This window comes from Pongo pygmaeus, chromosome 8 (genome assembly GCF_028885625.2).
Source record: "Pongo pygmaeus isolate AG05252 chromosome 8, NHGRI_mPonPyg2-v2.0_pri, whole genome shotgun sequence".
Taxonomy (NCBI): domain Eukaryota; kingdom Metazoa; phylum Chordata; class Mammalia; order Primates; family Hominidae; genus Pongo; species Pongo pygmaeus.
This window is the reverse complement of record NC_072381.2, coordinates 31215474-31231471: the sequence shown is the minus strand read 5'-3', so window position 1 is coordinate 31231471 and position 15998 is coordinate 31215474. Positions and strand designations below refer to the sequence as shown.

At 44.1% G+C, this 15998-nt stretch overlaps 1 long non-coding RNA gene across 1 annotated transcript in view; it reads right to left on the bottom strand.

The window, feature by feature from the left end:
* The window catches only part of LOC129044912 (uncharacterized), a 73829-nt gene extending 61144 nt beyond the window's left edge, over positions 1 to 12685 (bottom strand). The window contains exons 1-2 of the long non-coding RNA XR_008504849.2: positions 12610 to 12685; positions 7770 to 7948 (exon numbers count right to left, since the gene is read on the bottom strand). This is a non-coding gene — a long non-coding RNA (uncharacterized LOC129044912). The remainder of the gene's footprint in view (positions 1 to 7769; positions 7949 to 12609) is intronic.
* Positions 12686 to 15998: the final 3313 nt, after the last annotated feature.

The window sequence follows — 15998 nt, the reverse complement described above, 5'->3', positions numbered from 1 at the left end:
ACTGTTGAGATATGGAGCAGCAGCCTGCACAGGTGTGGCTCCTGCCCTCAGAGAGCCAGGAGTTCAGCGGGACAGACAGACAATCAATAACAGTGACAGGGCGATGAAAGTTAAAGAACCCTAGGGTGTAACAGGACTTCAGAGCAGTGGCCTAACTGCCTGGAGAAGTCAAAAGGCCTGCTCAGAGGAGATAACTTAACTAACCTAGAAGATCTCCCGGGAGGTCAGAGCCAGGGAGGGGATCTGAGGCAGGTGTGTTAGTCTGTTTTTTGTTGCTATAAAGGAATATCTGAGGCTGGGTAATTTACAAAGAAAAGAGGTTCATTTGGCTCACGGTTCTGCAGGCTGTACAGGAAGCATGGCACCAGCATCTGTTTCTGGTGAGGGCCTCAGGAAGCTTCCACTCAAGATGGAAGGTGAAAGGGGAGCAGTCATGTCACACAGTGAGAGAGGAAGCAAGACAGAGAGATAGGAGGAGGTGCCATGCTCTTTTTAACAACCAGATCTCATGTGAACTCATGACCATTGGGACTGTAGGGAGGGCACCAAGACATTCATGAGGGATCCGCCCCCATGAGCTGAACACCTCCCACTAGGCCCCGCCTCCAACACTGGAAATCATATTTCTTTTCTTTTCTTTTTTTCTTTTTAGATGGAGTCTCGCTGTGTTGCCCAGGCTGGAGTGAAATGGCATGATCTTGGCTCACTGCAACCTCCACCTCCCAGGTTCAAGCAATTCTCCTGCCTCAGCTTCCCGAGTAGCTGGGACCACAGGCATGTGCCACCACACCTGGCTAATTTTTGTACTTTTAGTAGAGATGGGGTTTCACCACATTGGCCAGGCTGGTCTTCGAACTCCTGACCTCAGGTGGTCTGCCCACCTCAGCCTCCCAAAGTGCTGGGATTACAGGCGTGAGCCACTGCGCCCAGCCTGGAGGTCACATTTCAACATGAGATTTGGAGGCGACAAACATCCACATTTATTTGACAGGCACGTGTTTCGGTGTCCCAGGCAGAGGGAACAGCCCATGCAAAGGCTTGGTGATGGCAGACAGCATGGCACAGATGAGGAAGTTAGGCCAGTGCTGGTTATATCAGCATGGAAGCAGGAGGAACCACAAGAAGGGGAAAAGGATTGGAGATTTACTGGAAAAAGGGAGCACAAAAGTTATTTTTGGAGGGGAAGATAGATATTTTAGGACACGCCATCTGAGATGGCTCCGAGGGATGTGAGATATGACAGGCACCAGCTCTGAGGCAGGTTCACCGAGGGGTTTGCAGGGGAGCTCAGAGTGTTGCATCCGCTGGTCAGTGCAGTTCCCAAAGTGTCAGCAACCCCGGCTGGTAACAGCAGCTGCCCAGGTAGGGGGAGGCAGAAGGTGAGGGTCCTCAGAGGTCCCTTATGGGGGGCTGAACAGTGCGGGGCACCAGCATTAGCAGTGTGGCCACCGCAGTGGCCAGTCGCAGGTTAGCACTTATATATTGGGTTTACAAAAGTCTTACACAGGTGGAGGAATTTCTCTAGGAGTTTCCATGAATTTTTTGTGACATCCATGGGTGCCAGAGGGCAAGATCTGTTCTTTGACATTTGCTTTCCAATTCTCACAGGGACCCAAAGTCAAACTGGGCAGCTACCCAGTGGTTCCCTGGCCTCATTCCATATGGCTTTACATTTTTAAAGTTCGCTTACTCCAAATAATTAAATGCTTTATAGACTTCATGTAGCAGCTTCATCAGGAGGAGGCTGTTTCAAAGGAGAATTGACATTCATGCCGTGACTTGGGGGAAACAGGCAAGGATAGGTATTGAACGGAACCTTTAGGCATGCTGCAGTAAGTCAGGACTTTGAAATCAGATGCACCATGTCTTTTATTGCTGCTGTTTTTTGTTTGCTTGTTTTTGAGACAGAGTTTTGCTCTTGTTGCCCAGTCAGCTCACCGCAACTTCCGCCTCCCAGGTTGAGGCGATTCTCCTGCCTCAGCCTCCCGAGTAGCTGGGATTACAGGCATGTGCCACCACACCCGGCTAATTTTGTATTTTTAGTAGAGATGGGGTTTCTCCATGTTGGTCAGGCTGGTCTTGAACTCCCGACCTCAGGTGATCCACCCGTCTCGGCCTCCCAAAGTGCGAGATTACAGGCGTGAGCCACTGCGCCCATCCTATTGCAGCTGTTTTGTTTTATGTTGTTGTTTTTAAAGACAGGGTCTCACTCTGTCACCCAGACTGGAGTGCAGTGGTGTGATCTTAGCTCACTGCAGCCTCAAATTCCTGGGCTTAAGAGATCCTCCTGCCCCAGCCTCCTGAGTAGTGAGTCTCAGAGAGTACAGATGCATGCCACCACACCCAGCTTTTTTTTTTTTTTTTTTTTTTTTTTACTTTTTGTAGGGGTGGGGTCTTGCTATGTTGCCCAGGCTAGTCTCAAACTCCTAGCCTTCCACCTCAGCCTCCAAAGTGCTGGCATTACAGACATGAGCTACCATGCCTGGCCTACACCTTGATTTTAACTATTGCTTTGCCATTTTCTTGCAGTTACTTGACCTTGGACAATTTATTTCCTGTGAGCCTCAGTTTCTTTGTGTGTGAAATGGAATAAGATTGTTCTATTACAGATTTGTCACATGGAGATTACAGAGTAAATGTCTATCACGTGTCTAGCTCAGTTCCTGTTTCTCTCAGGTGTCTCCAGGTGCAGCCTGTGCATCATGGAAATGTCTGTAGGTCTGATACCTTTGGCAGGGAATGTCCTGTGGCCCCAGCTCGTTCCTTGATGTAGTCTGTGCATCATAAAATGCCACAATGGCAGCTTTGTTTATTGGCTTTCCCCAACAGCATTGGGGAAAATTGCTGCCGAGTATTTTTCCATTTACGGAGAGCTGCTCTCCATATATGCTGCTCTTATATAGGATTTGGGCTCAGGCTTGCTGGTTTGCTGGTGTGCATCCTATTGTCCCTGAATAGGGCAAAGAGCATCCCATGGTCCCCTGATGAATATGCAAACTGAGGGCAACGGGAACCTGAGCAACCTCTCCTCTGTTTTATGCTCAACCGGTGTTTTTCCCATCCCTTATACACCTCCTCATTCGAAGAAGGATTCCAAGCAACTTACAGAGCTAGAACCAATGTAAGAAGCAATCATGAGTAGCTGAGGCAGGAGAATCGCTCGAACCCGGGAGGCGGAGGTTGCAGTGAGCCGAGACCATGCCACTGCACTCCAGCCTGGCAACAGAGCAAGACAACGTCTAAAACAAACAAACAAAAAAGAAGAAATCACGAGGATGCAAAAATAAGAATAGTAACCCAAATGTAGGTCATAAGGCTTTGACTGCATTGGTAGAGGTGGCTTTCAAATTTGGCTCTGGACATCTTAGCAGCCAGGGTGGAAAGGAAAGCAGATGTAGCCAGCTTGCGATACCATCCGGTGAAACCCTGTTCCCAGTACAAAAAGGAGAATAAATCGTTTTAGCTGGTATTAAGTCTACATATATTTAGTACTCATGGGGCACACGGACCTTTTATGGAGACAGGGACTTGTTGGATTAACAAAAGCAGCAATCTTATCCCCGAACTCAATAACATTTATAATCTGATTTTTCAAGGCAATTAGTTTGTGGAAAGCCACAAGCAATATTTTGAGCAGATTTCATGGAAGCAGTGGAGCCGCGGGGCATTCTGCGAGGCGCTCTGCGTCTGGTCTGTTCTCTCTGATGAACTGCTCAGGTGGCATCGGCTCGTCTCAATCTACCCCTCATGGCACAGCTAAGCATAGGAATACAAATAGACTCCTACCCAAAAAATGAATGCCACCATATGTGTGTATTTTGACCACACCCTTTAAACATTGATGAAGTTTCTGCTTGTAGTAAATTAAAAATAGTCAATCCAACAGGGAACTTGAAAAATATATGATTCTCGTTCACACAGTGAAACCATAATTATTTGTGCCCAGTTGGGAATCTCTAGGTTTCCACGTGGTTCTTTCAAAACCCCTGTAACAGAGGAGGCTCTTCAGGGAAGGGGGGGCCTGAAAGCCCTGAACGGGCATTGGGGAAAATGGCTGCACAGTTTTTCTTTTAGTGCTGTGGAAGTGGGAGAGGGAGCAGAGGTCTTGGAAATCATTGAGCACGTGGGGGCAGAGAGGGTAGAGACAGGTGAAAGAACTGAAACACACTGAGAGGTCACAGAAAGTCCTCTGTTAACAACAATAGCCAAAATATCTCCCGGAAATTGGGAAACTTTGCTGTTATGTATAAAATTATATTAAGCTTCCAGCTCTGAGCCCACGTTTCTTCCTTCAGCCGCACATTCCTTTCCGCCACTCACTCTGCTGCCTTCTCGTCCTGTTCGTGCAACTGACATGTGATCTCTCAAAGCCAAGCCTGGACTTGACTTCGCTCACCGACCTTTGTTCCAAAAAGAGACCCTCTCACGCTGCAAGCTTTGGCTCCCTGGAACGTGGGACTGCCCGGGAAGAGCGCCCATTGCTTTTGTAGCAATGGCCTGGGGCACGTGGATTAGGTTTGCTGTTTTGCATTAATGCTGCACACTCAGCCTCACAGGGTGATCCTTGACTGACAGCTGTGCTCCTCCCCAGCTGTGGGGGAAGTTACTATTCTTATCTAACAGCACGGGTCCGTCATTATGTTTCCTGCAGCAACCTCACTTGATTTTCACCAAGTATTATCATCAGTACCTTCCTCCCAATTTCTTATTTTGAAAATATTCAAACGTGCAGAAAAATGGAAAAAACCATAAAGTGAAATTCTTACACTTTTGGACCAGAGTCACCAATTTTGCCCCATTTGCTTGTTCTCTTTCCAGTGCACGCTTGGGTGCACCTCTCTCTCTTTCTTTCTCTCTCTCTCTCCCTTTCTCTTCCTCTCCCCCGGCCACTCACTCCCTCTGTTTTCTATGTTATTTATATACACATATCCACTTCTTTTTGCTTAACTATTTGAAAATAAATTGTAGTCATCACAATAGTTTACCTCTAAGTACTTCAGCATGAATCTCCTTAGAATTAGAATGGTTTCCTACCTAACTGTAATATCATTGTCATACTTAATAAAATGAACAATTTCAGCCAGGTGCGATGGCTCATGCCCATAATCCCAGCACTTTGGAAGGCCAAGGCGGGTGGATCACTTGAGGTAAGGAGTTTGAGACCAGCCTGGCCAACATGGTGAAACCCCATCTCTATTAAAAATACAAAAAATTAACCAGGTGTGCTGGCACATGCCTTTAGTCCCAGCTACTGAGGAGGCTGAGGCAGGAGAATTGCTTGAACCCAAGAGGTGGAGGTTGCAGTGAGCCAAGATTGCACCACTGCACTCCAGCCTGGGCAACATGGCGAGACTCTGTCTCAAAATTAAATAAATAAATAAAATGAACAATTTCATTATATCTTCTCATGCAGTATATATTCCTTTGTCCAATTCAGGATCCTATTAAGGTTCAAGCATTGTATGTGACTGTTACTGCTCTTTAATTTCTTTATTATAGAACAGTCCACATGCTTTTCTATCTTTTGCGATGCATTTTTTGAAGAGTTCAGACCAATGGTCTTGTGCCATATTCTGCCTTCCAGATTGATCTGGTTATCTCTTCGTGGTGGTGTTTACTGTGTTCCTGGTAGCTCCTATTTTTTCCCTGTAACTCAGAGTACCTTAAGTCTAAATGTATGATTAGATTCAGCTTAAACAACATCGGTAAGAACATTACAGAAGTGACCTTGAAAACTTGTGCTTTCATCACATCAAGAGGCACATGCTATTCGGTTGCCCTAATATTTGTGTTGCAAGTTTGATATTTTTGCTAAGACTGTGACCACCAGATCTCTCCATTGTATAGATGCAGTTTGCTGTTGTTTTCAACTGTCAAATTATCTGTAGGGGGGATACTTTGAGATTGTTTGAATACCTTGTCACTAACAATATTCTGTCCAGCTGTTAAAGAATCCATGAAGATCCCTGCCTCAATCAGTTATTACATTGAGAGCTGCAAAATTATTTTTTAAATTTGAGAATCTTTTCTACATTTATTAACTGGACTTCTGTAAAAGAGGAGTTTCCTTTCTTCCACCTTTATTTCTCTCCCTCTCTCTCTCTCTCCCCTTCACTCCCTTTCTCTCTCTTTGTGGCACAAGTCATCTCAGGCTCATCTTGTGCTTTCTCTGCCCCAGATCTAAAGTCAGCCATTTCTCGAGGGAGCCCTGGTTCCTTTTAGTGGGAATGACACTTAGAAGCCAAAATATGGGCACTGGTTGTGCTCAGGCCATTTCAGTGAGCAAAGCTGGGAGATGCGTTGTCAACATAATCATGAGTTCTTTTTTTTTTTTTGAGACGGAGTCTAGCTCTGTCACCCGGGCTGAAGTACAGTGGCATGATCTCGGCTCACTGCAACCTCTGCCTCCCGGGTTCAAGCAATTCTCCTTTCTCAGCCTCTAGTGTAGCTGGGATTACAGCTGCCTGCCACCACACCCAGCTAATTTTTGTATTTTTAGTAGGGACAGGGTTTCACCATCTTGGCCAGGCTGGTCTTGAACACCTGACCTCGTGATCCACCCGCCTCGGCCTTCCAAAGGGCTGGGATTATAGGCCTGAGCCACCGTGCCCGGCCAGTCATGAGTTCTTAATGACATTTCCTGCACAAATGTCATAGTATAGGACTTCTCTTATCTTCCTTTATTTTGTATTTTCATCTCTTTTGTATTTCATCTCTTTTCTCTTACAGAGAGAATCTTGTTTCCTAAGTAGATTATTTGCTTTATCCAAAATAAAAATAGAACTATTTTAGAGTTACATTGTGTTAGGGTTCTCCACAGAAACAGAACCAAAAGGATTTGTATGTATGTGTATGTGTTTTTATATGTGTATCTATAAACATATATATATATATATATATACACATATATATATGCCTGTAACCCCAGCACTATGAGAGGCTGAGGCAGGTGGATCACTTAGGCCCAGTAGTTTGAGACCAGCCTGGCCAACATGGTGAAACTTCATCTCTACTAAAAATACAAAACTTAGCTGGGCGTGGTGGCACATGGCTGCAATCCCAGCTACATAGGAGACTGAGGCACAAGAATCACTTGAACCCGGGAGATGGAGGCTGCAGTGAGTTGAGATCTCACCACTGCACTGCAGCCTAGGTGACAGAGTGAGACTCTGTCTCAAAACAAACAAATATATATAATGTTTACGTGTATATATATAAAAAACATATAAACATATATAAACATAATATATATTATATATAAATATATGCAATAAACATATATGATATAAATATACACAGTAAACATAGATTTACTCTGAGGAATTGGCTCATGCAATTACAGAGGCTGACAAATCCCAAGATCTGCAGCCAGCAAAGACCCAGGAGAGCCAGGCCAAAGGCCAGCAGGCTTGAGACCCTGATAGAACCAATGTTTCAGTTTAAGTCTGAAGGTAGGAAAAGAAATGATGTCCTAACCTGAAGGCAGTCAGGAGGAGGAGTTCTCTTTTATTCATGGGAGAGTCAAGCTTTTTGTTCTGCTTAGGTCTTCAGCTGATTGGATGAGCCCCGCCCACAGTAGGGAGGGCAGTCAGCTTTTATTCATTCTACCAACTTACATGTCACTCTCGCCTAGAAACACCCCCACAGACACACCGAAAGTGTTTGACTAAATGTCTGGGCACCACATGGCCTGGTAAAGTTGACCTGTAAAATGAACTAACATTACTGCTGTCAACAAAACTATTAAGTCAAGTTTCACATTTATTTACCATTCTTTTTGGCCTCAGCATGTATCCCATTACAGACGGCAGTCAGAAATAAGAGTAAGTTGAGGGCTGAGCACAGAGGCTTGTGCCCGTAATCCCAGCACTTTGGGAGGCCAAAGTGGGAGGACCACTTGAGGCCAGGAGCTCAAGACCAGCCTGGGCAACATAGCAAGATCTCACCTCTGCAAAAAAAAAAAAAAAAGAAAAAAAAGGAAGAAGAAAGAAAAGTAACTTGAATTAGCCAGAATGAAAAGATTTTTCAAATTAAAAGTTACTTGAAATACTTTTTTTCTCTCTGTGGTTATTTTTTAATTTGATATATATATTTATGCTTACTTCTGTTTGCATTCAATTTTAGAATTTGAAAAATCCTTTTGGATTTAATTTTGTTTTTTGAATATGTAAAACATTTATATGTTTCAAAAATCAAAATGATATAAAAAGTTGTACTCTGAGAAGGCTCATTTCCATCCCCCTCCCATCCTACTCCTTCCCACTCATCTGTTTCAGGCTTATCATTTTTGCATTTCTTTTAGCAAAAATAAGAAAATACTCTCTGTACTATTTACTGAAGGCTTTTCTAATTGATTCCTCTCCATTTTCCATCACCAAAGTATTACACATTCACTGTAGGCATTTCACAAAACGCAGAAAAATGCCTAAACACCACAAAAATATTTTGGACACCTATTGTTTGATAAATCGTGTTAATTAACTGAGCTAAGTCAGATATTCATATGATTGGATTTAGATTTGGTTCAGTGGGATTTTCTTTAGTTTCTTTAAAAACCTCATACATCTTGTTCTTTTGAGTTACATGATTTAATTATTATTTCTATTTTCACGAACACATTTCCTCTCTAAAGTCAGTATTTCCTTACAAGGATGACACCCCGGAGAATAGGATGCAGGAAGTCATGAGGCACTTTCTTTGTCTACTTAACAGAAAAGAGGCTTCAGTTAGACGAGTAACACCAGAAAGGACCTCAACCCTGGCTCCACCCAATTCCCGGGAGGAAGTGCTCATCTCCACAAGCCAGGATGTCCTCTGACAACTGACTCCCTAGAGGAGGGAAAAATGCTTTGAAAACACACTGCATTTCAGTAGCAACCCAGTGCTGCCTTTAGCCTTGCCAGGTGGTGTACAGTTTCAATCGGTCGTATTTCTCAGGCTAAACACGACATGGCACAATTGGGATTGTACGAAGGATGGGTGTATTTAGAGGAAAAGAACAGAAAATGGCAATGGGGCCAAGACTGGCTTTTAGAAACAATACATTTCATGTGTGTGCAGCGCTTCACTTGCTGGAAGTGGCTTTACATGTATTATTTCCACTGGTGTAACTCTGAAAACTAGGGTAGAAATGATCATACCTTTTTTAAAGATGTGGAATCTGAAGGTGGTTAACCCAGAGATGCTCTGTCAGTCAGTGGCAGAGCTGGGAGGCTCAGGGAGAGATTTCCTGGGTCAGAGTCACTGATTTTTCCTCCAAGTATGAACAAAGGTTTCAAAGAATGCAAACACTCTTGAAGCCAGAGTCTTACATAAAGCCAAATACCTTGTATTACAAATACTCTGTGTATTAGCTATCTATTGCTGTGTAACAACGCCCAAAACATAGTGGATTAAAGCAGCAGACACGCATTTCAAGAATCTCTCAGGAATCAGGATGCAGTTAGTCTGGGTGCCTGAGACTCTTCATAAGCCTAAAGAAAACCCAGGATCTCTCACAAGAGAGACAGAAATCAAGGTGTTGGCCAGGGCTGGAGTCCTCTTGAGGCTTCACAGAGAACACTGCTTCCAAGATCATTCACATAGCTGCTGGCGGGCCTCAGAGCCAAACTCGCTATTGGCCAGAGACCCCAGTTCTTTGAGGGTCTTTCCACAGCGTTATTCACAGCATGGCAGCTTGCTTCACCCAGAGTAAGGAGGGAGGAGTGGCGGGTGGGGCGGTGGGGGAGAGAGAGAGAGAGACCAGATAATAGGAAAAAAAAAAAAAAAATCAAAGAGAGACCAGATAACAGGAGAAAAATCAGAATCTTTTTGTAACCTAATCTAAAAAATGACAGTCCATCTATTTCACCATATTCTTTTTGTCACTAGGTAGGTCACTAGGTAGCAAGTCACTAGGTAGGTCCAGCTCACATTCGAGGGGAGGGGATTACACAGGGGCATGCATGCTGAAAGGTAGGGCTTACCAGGAGCCGTTGTAGAGGCTGCCCACCATATTCAGCAATTTAGTTAAAGATTTGTGTGTGTGTGTGTGTGTGTGTGTGTGACAGAGTCTTGCTCTGTTGCCCAGACTGGTGTGTAATGGTGCCATCTCGGCTCACTGCAACCTCCACCTCCCAAGTTCAAGCAATTCTCCTGCCTCAGTCTCCTGAGTAGCTGGGATTACAGGTGCCCATCACCATGCCTGGCTAATCTTGTATTTTAGTAGAGACGAGGTTTCACTCTATTGGCTGGGCTGGTATCAAACTCCTGACCTCAGGTGATCTGCCTGCCTCAGCTTCCCACAGTGCTGGGATTATAGGCATGAGCCAGTGAGCCCTACCTTAAGGATTTTATTTTATATTAGCCCTTATGGTGATGTTTTTTAGAATTTCAACAATTCAGTGAGATCTTTTTCAAAGAGAATCTAAAATATTATTGTCCTTAGAAGATATAGATTACTTTCCTCTATCCAAAAGACAATAAAGATTTATAATAGGGTATCTAATGTGATTGAAATTAATTTTGCTCCCCCACCCCCCAAAAAAAACCAAAAACCAGAAAACACCCAATGGGTAGGAGGAACTTAATGGCTGCTGTGTGACACAAAGGTAATATCCATTAGGAATTCACAAGTCTTCAGAGAAAGATGATGGTAGATCTCAATGCTTCTTCCTGCAGAATAAGTGCTATTAAAAGTTGGGATGGCCCTGACAAAGACTCAGTGACAGATATGGGCAATTGAAGCTCTCTGGATAAAATTGCCCCAAGCGCAGAAACCAATGTGATAGTGGTCAGGCCCCTTGACTAAGTCCAGTGATAAAAGGAGAACCACGGTTCCGGCAGCAGATGCTGGAGCCTCTCCTTCTCAGTCATCCTGGGCAAGGCCTTTTGCCCAATGGGAAAGGATTTAGAAGTGAACCCAAAGAGCTCTAACACTGGGATCACAGGGCAACGTTGATAGTGGGGGTCTCAGAAGCGGGAAACTCAGCACCATCCATATTTCTTTGGACCCAACAGTGACAACCTATTCCAGTGGCAACAGCTGCAATGGCAATGTGAGTATGATCTGGGATTTGTTATGTCCAAGCAACCAGGGCTGGCCCTTGGATGTGAGTGAGGGAGTTCCCTATGAGAGCCTTGGGTTTATAGGGAATAAGGTGTTCTGAGGGTGGGAAATAGATTCCCTACTAATCTGAGGATCTGTATATCCCACTGTTGTATTTCAGAGGCTATTGCAAGAGGTTGGGAAATTTACATATACCTACATCCAAACTCTATAGCAGAACACCCCAGTTATATTAGATGTCTTAGATACTCAATGCAAATGTTTATTTATCAAATCAAAATTACCACAGGCTTGTAACTGGCTGAGATGGTTTGGATCTGTGTCCCCATCGAATCCTATATTGAATTGTAATCTTCAATGCTTAAGATAGGGGCTGGTGGGAGGTGACTGGATCATGGGGGCTGATTTCCCATTAGTGGCTTAGCATCATCCCCTTGGTACTGTCCTTGCCACTGTGAGTGAATTCTCATGAGATCTCATTGTTGAAGAGTGTGTAGCACCTTCCCCTTCTCCCTCTCTCTTGCTGTTCCAGCCATGTGACTTGTGTGCTTCCCCTCGGTCTTCTACCATGATTGTAAGTTTCCTCAGGCCTCCCCAGAAGCTAAGCAGATATAGGCATCATATTTCCTGTACAGTCTGCAGAGCCATGAGCCAATTAAACCTCTTTTCTTTAGAAATTACCCAGTCTCAGGTATTTCTTTATATCAATGCAAGAATGGACGAATACACTGATAAACCTTGCTTCCAGTCCCGGTGCTGTTAACAATTGGGTAAGAGACTTCTCTGAATTTCAGTATTCTCACTGATAGAACAAGGTTGAATTTTTGAGGCATAAGTTCCTTTGAGATCCGCTAACATGGAATCTTTTAGAACATGCACTGCATCTTACTCATCTTTCCATCTCCAGTCACCAGCCCAGTGCCTAGCACAAGTTGGCACCAAATTTAATATATGTTAAATAGCTTTTGAGTACTTTTATTTTATTATTTTTGAGTTTTGAGACTGAGTCTCACTCTGTTGCCCAGCCTGGAGTGCAGTGGCATAATCTCAGCTCACTGTAACCTCTGCCTCCGGGGTTCAAGTGATTCCCATGCCTCAGCATCCCTAGTAGCTGGGACTACAGACACCTGACAGCACGCCCGGTTAATTTTGTATTTTTAGTAGAGACGGGGTTTCACCATGTTGGCCAGGCTGGTCTCGAACTCCTGACCTCAAGTGATACACCTGCCTCGGCCTCCTAAATTGTTGGGATTACAGGCATGAGCCACTGTGCCCTGCCAACTTTTGAGTACTTTAAAAAGAAATGAACCAAAATGTTGCCCTCTGTTGGGATGACTAAATGCTAACTCCGTGATAAGCACAGCTATTTCAAAGCTACATACGGGAGCAAAAACCTTGCACAGTTTTTATATCGAGATGTTTTCAGTTGCAAGTAGAAAAAAATCCAGCCCAAGATGGCTTATGACTAAAAAGCATCTTCTGGCTCCGTAACAACTAAAAGGTTCACAGGTAGTAGGCTTCAAGTGCAGTTTGATCTGGCTCTATTTCTGTGGCTGTCTTACCTCTACCCACCTCTGTGACTGGCTTCACGCTCAAGCTGGTTTCCTTCAGGGTCCCAAGACGGCTGCTGGCAGATCCGGAGATGGGGATCGTGCTACCTCCCATAACCATGGAACTAGAGTTCTAAACCATGTTCTAATTGGTCCATTCCTGAACCAATCACCAATTATTTTAGACCAATCATGATCTATCCCAGTAGCTGGGGGTGGGATTAATCCAACTAAAACCTCTTGGCTTCAACACAGTGGAAGAGGGAAAGAGTGGATGTTGAGAGTGGATGTCGGGAATATTGTTAATCAATATCCACACCTTCAAAATGCTCATACTTACCTGAGAGGCACAAACTTCAGCCAGCTGCAACTCCAGCCTCTGCAGCTAATAATGCCAGGCCAGGATATAGCTCCTCATTATTGAGTAAATTAGGATTAAATGATAAATTACTCACTCCAGCATTATTGCTCAGGATTCTCAATTACAAACAATGGAATCTACTGGACTATATTAAACAAAAAATGAATTTAGTAAATGACATTAGATAGCAAATAGCATCTCAAAGGGGACCAAAGAGCCACATTCTAAAGCTACAGACAATGCCCAATCACGCCCCAGGGGTTGGTCCAGCAAAAATACTCCTGTCACTGCCACCAGACTTCTACAGCACTAAAGGGCTGGGTGCCAGAAGCACTACCACTATTGCCCAGATAGAACTGAAACCTCCTTTGCAAAAATTATAACTGAGAAAATTATGATGGTGAAAGAGATCTGACCTAATTGGCTCCATCTTGCTTCCATTCTCCAAGCTGTCCTTGGTTCATTCCCAGGTGTAGGCCAAACTAACTTTGGGAGGAACTTTGTTTATGGTTTAACTTTGAAACAAAGGCGATAATAGCCCTTTCGCAAAACAAACCCCCTTCTTTCTTGGGGACTAGTCTGCCTTTGTAGGACCAACCAATTAGCTACAAGATTAGAAATTGTGGTTTAGGAGTCATTCGGATGGAGGCTGTAAGATTCTGAACCTCCCCAAGTTGCTCCTGGGGATAACATCACTATTGTAAAACCTAAGATCAGCACTTGAGATGTTTTGCAGATGCTGCATTTTGATGCACCAGCGGATGCTTCCCATACTAACTAATTTGACTCAACCAGTTCTGTGATCCTATTCAGGATGAGAAGACAAGGAAAATCCACTTCGACTCCCTATTATCTTGTCTGACCAATCAACACTCCCCACTGCCCGACCCCCTACCCACCAAATCATCCTTAAAAACCCCAATCCCCAAATTTTTGAGGGGACTGATTTGAGTAATAATAAAATTCCGGTCTCCTGTCCGGCCAGCTGTGTGTAAATTAAACTCTTTCCCTATTGCAATTCCACTATCTAGATAAATCGGCTCTGTCTAGGGATTGGGCAAGGAGAACACGTTGGGCAGTTACAGAAACAAACACTGTCTCCACATTTGCTGAAAGATTCATCTCAATGCTTCATTGTTGCTCTTTTCTGTTTCCACATTTCCCGTGGGTGTAACTGATAGGTGGAAGTTAAGCTATGTGTCTGCCCTGTAGAGGCAAGGGATTCTGGGGATGTGAATTTCCTGGATTCTACCTTGGGAATGTAGAACTCATAATGTGAGAAGTTATCCAAGATGTAGGATGAATGTTGAAAATATATCAGTCGCAAATGATAAATATATCCTATATTAACCTATAAACATGGGAAAAGAAGAGGACACATACATTAAATCCTTCCATTTGGGAAAGAAGATCCTGGTAAACAAGGTATGTCATATCCTCACAGATGAGAATTCTGTTTCTTGGTCTGAAAGTGGAGCTAGTTTTGTGGTCAACCTATGTGGTATCCCTAAGTTCTGTGTTCTGGGGGGGACTCTCCCTGGCACCTGGTTTTGCCCTTTGGGGAATGAGAAAAAGGATCTGTCTTGTACTTTTTTTTTCTTTTTCTTTTTTTTTTTTTTGAGACAGAGTCTCACTCTGTCATTCAGGCTGGAGTGCAATGGCACGATCTCGGCTCACTGCAACTTCCGCCTCCCAGATTCAAGTGATTCGCCCTGCCTTAGACCCTCGAGTAGCTGGGACTACAGGCGCCGCCACCATGCCCGGCTAATTTTTGTATTTTTAGTAGAGGTGGGGTTTCGCCATGTTGGCCAGGCTGGTCTCGAACTCCCGACCTCAGGTGATCCGCCCGCTTCGGCCTCCCAAAGTGCTGGGATCACAGGTGTGAGCCATCACCCCCGGCCTCTTGTACGTTATTTTTCATAAGAGAGACATTGGGAAGGAGGCTTTTTCTGGGCCTGCACAGCTTTAGCTTGTCTCATCTGTTGGTGGTAGTTCTGAAACTATATGGCTGTAACCCGGGAGGTTAATCAATCATAAGTTTTGTTGGCCAGGTTTGAATAACTTTTGTATCACACCTTCCTAAAAACTTTAGTTTTAGGCTTTTGACCTGTTTGTTTCCAGTCAATTCCATGGGCTTGCTACCAGGGCCATAGCCATAGACCTTGTTTAGGCCTAGTCTTCAAATCTGGGAATTCCTATTTCTAACAACAAGCCTCTGTACCCTGGACATCCTCTCAAATCATGGTTTTCAACCATGCATATTAGAGTAACTTGGGAAGATTCTGGAAACATGGAGGCATCATTTTTCAGTCTGTTCAAATCTCTATATTAAAACAGAGCACACAGGTAGTAAAGCCAAAATCCCATTCACAACATTTACAACCAAACTAGGTGACGAGATGTCTTCAAGAACCCACAGATACACCAGGTAGAGGCCTACCAGCAGCTATAAGATGTTCAGGTAGTAGCATTTCTGCAGCAGAAAGCAAAGAAAATCAACAGAGGAAGCATGGAGGGGCCTGAGAGACAACAGAACTCCAAAATAATGAACAGAGCTTAGAGCTGACTTGAGAATAGTTGCTGAACCTGGGAAGGCTCTTGCTCTTTCCAATAGCAATTGCATGCAAGAGGCTGGTGGTAAGCAAGTCTGAAGGGGCTGGAGCAATGCAGCTCCTGTGAACTCTCAAAACCAACCCATTAGCACTCCTTTCTAAGGGAAGTGTCCAACACTGAGAATAATCTGCTGAGAGTAGAAGAAAAATTGAGGAGCCAGGTTTACACACACACACACACACAGAGATTGAGAGAGAGAGAGAGAGAGAAAGAAAGAAAGAGACAGAGAGATTCAAATACCTGTATCTAGGGCCCACCTCAGATTAATTAATTAAATCAGATTATTTGGGGTCATGTGGGCATCAGTAAGTTTCCAAAGCTTTTCAAGTGATTTCATCACTTGAACTACTGCCCTAGCCTTTGGTTTACCTCTTTTGTGATAGCTTCTCTGAGGAAATTCAGTAGGAAACTCAATTGCCTAGATTGC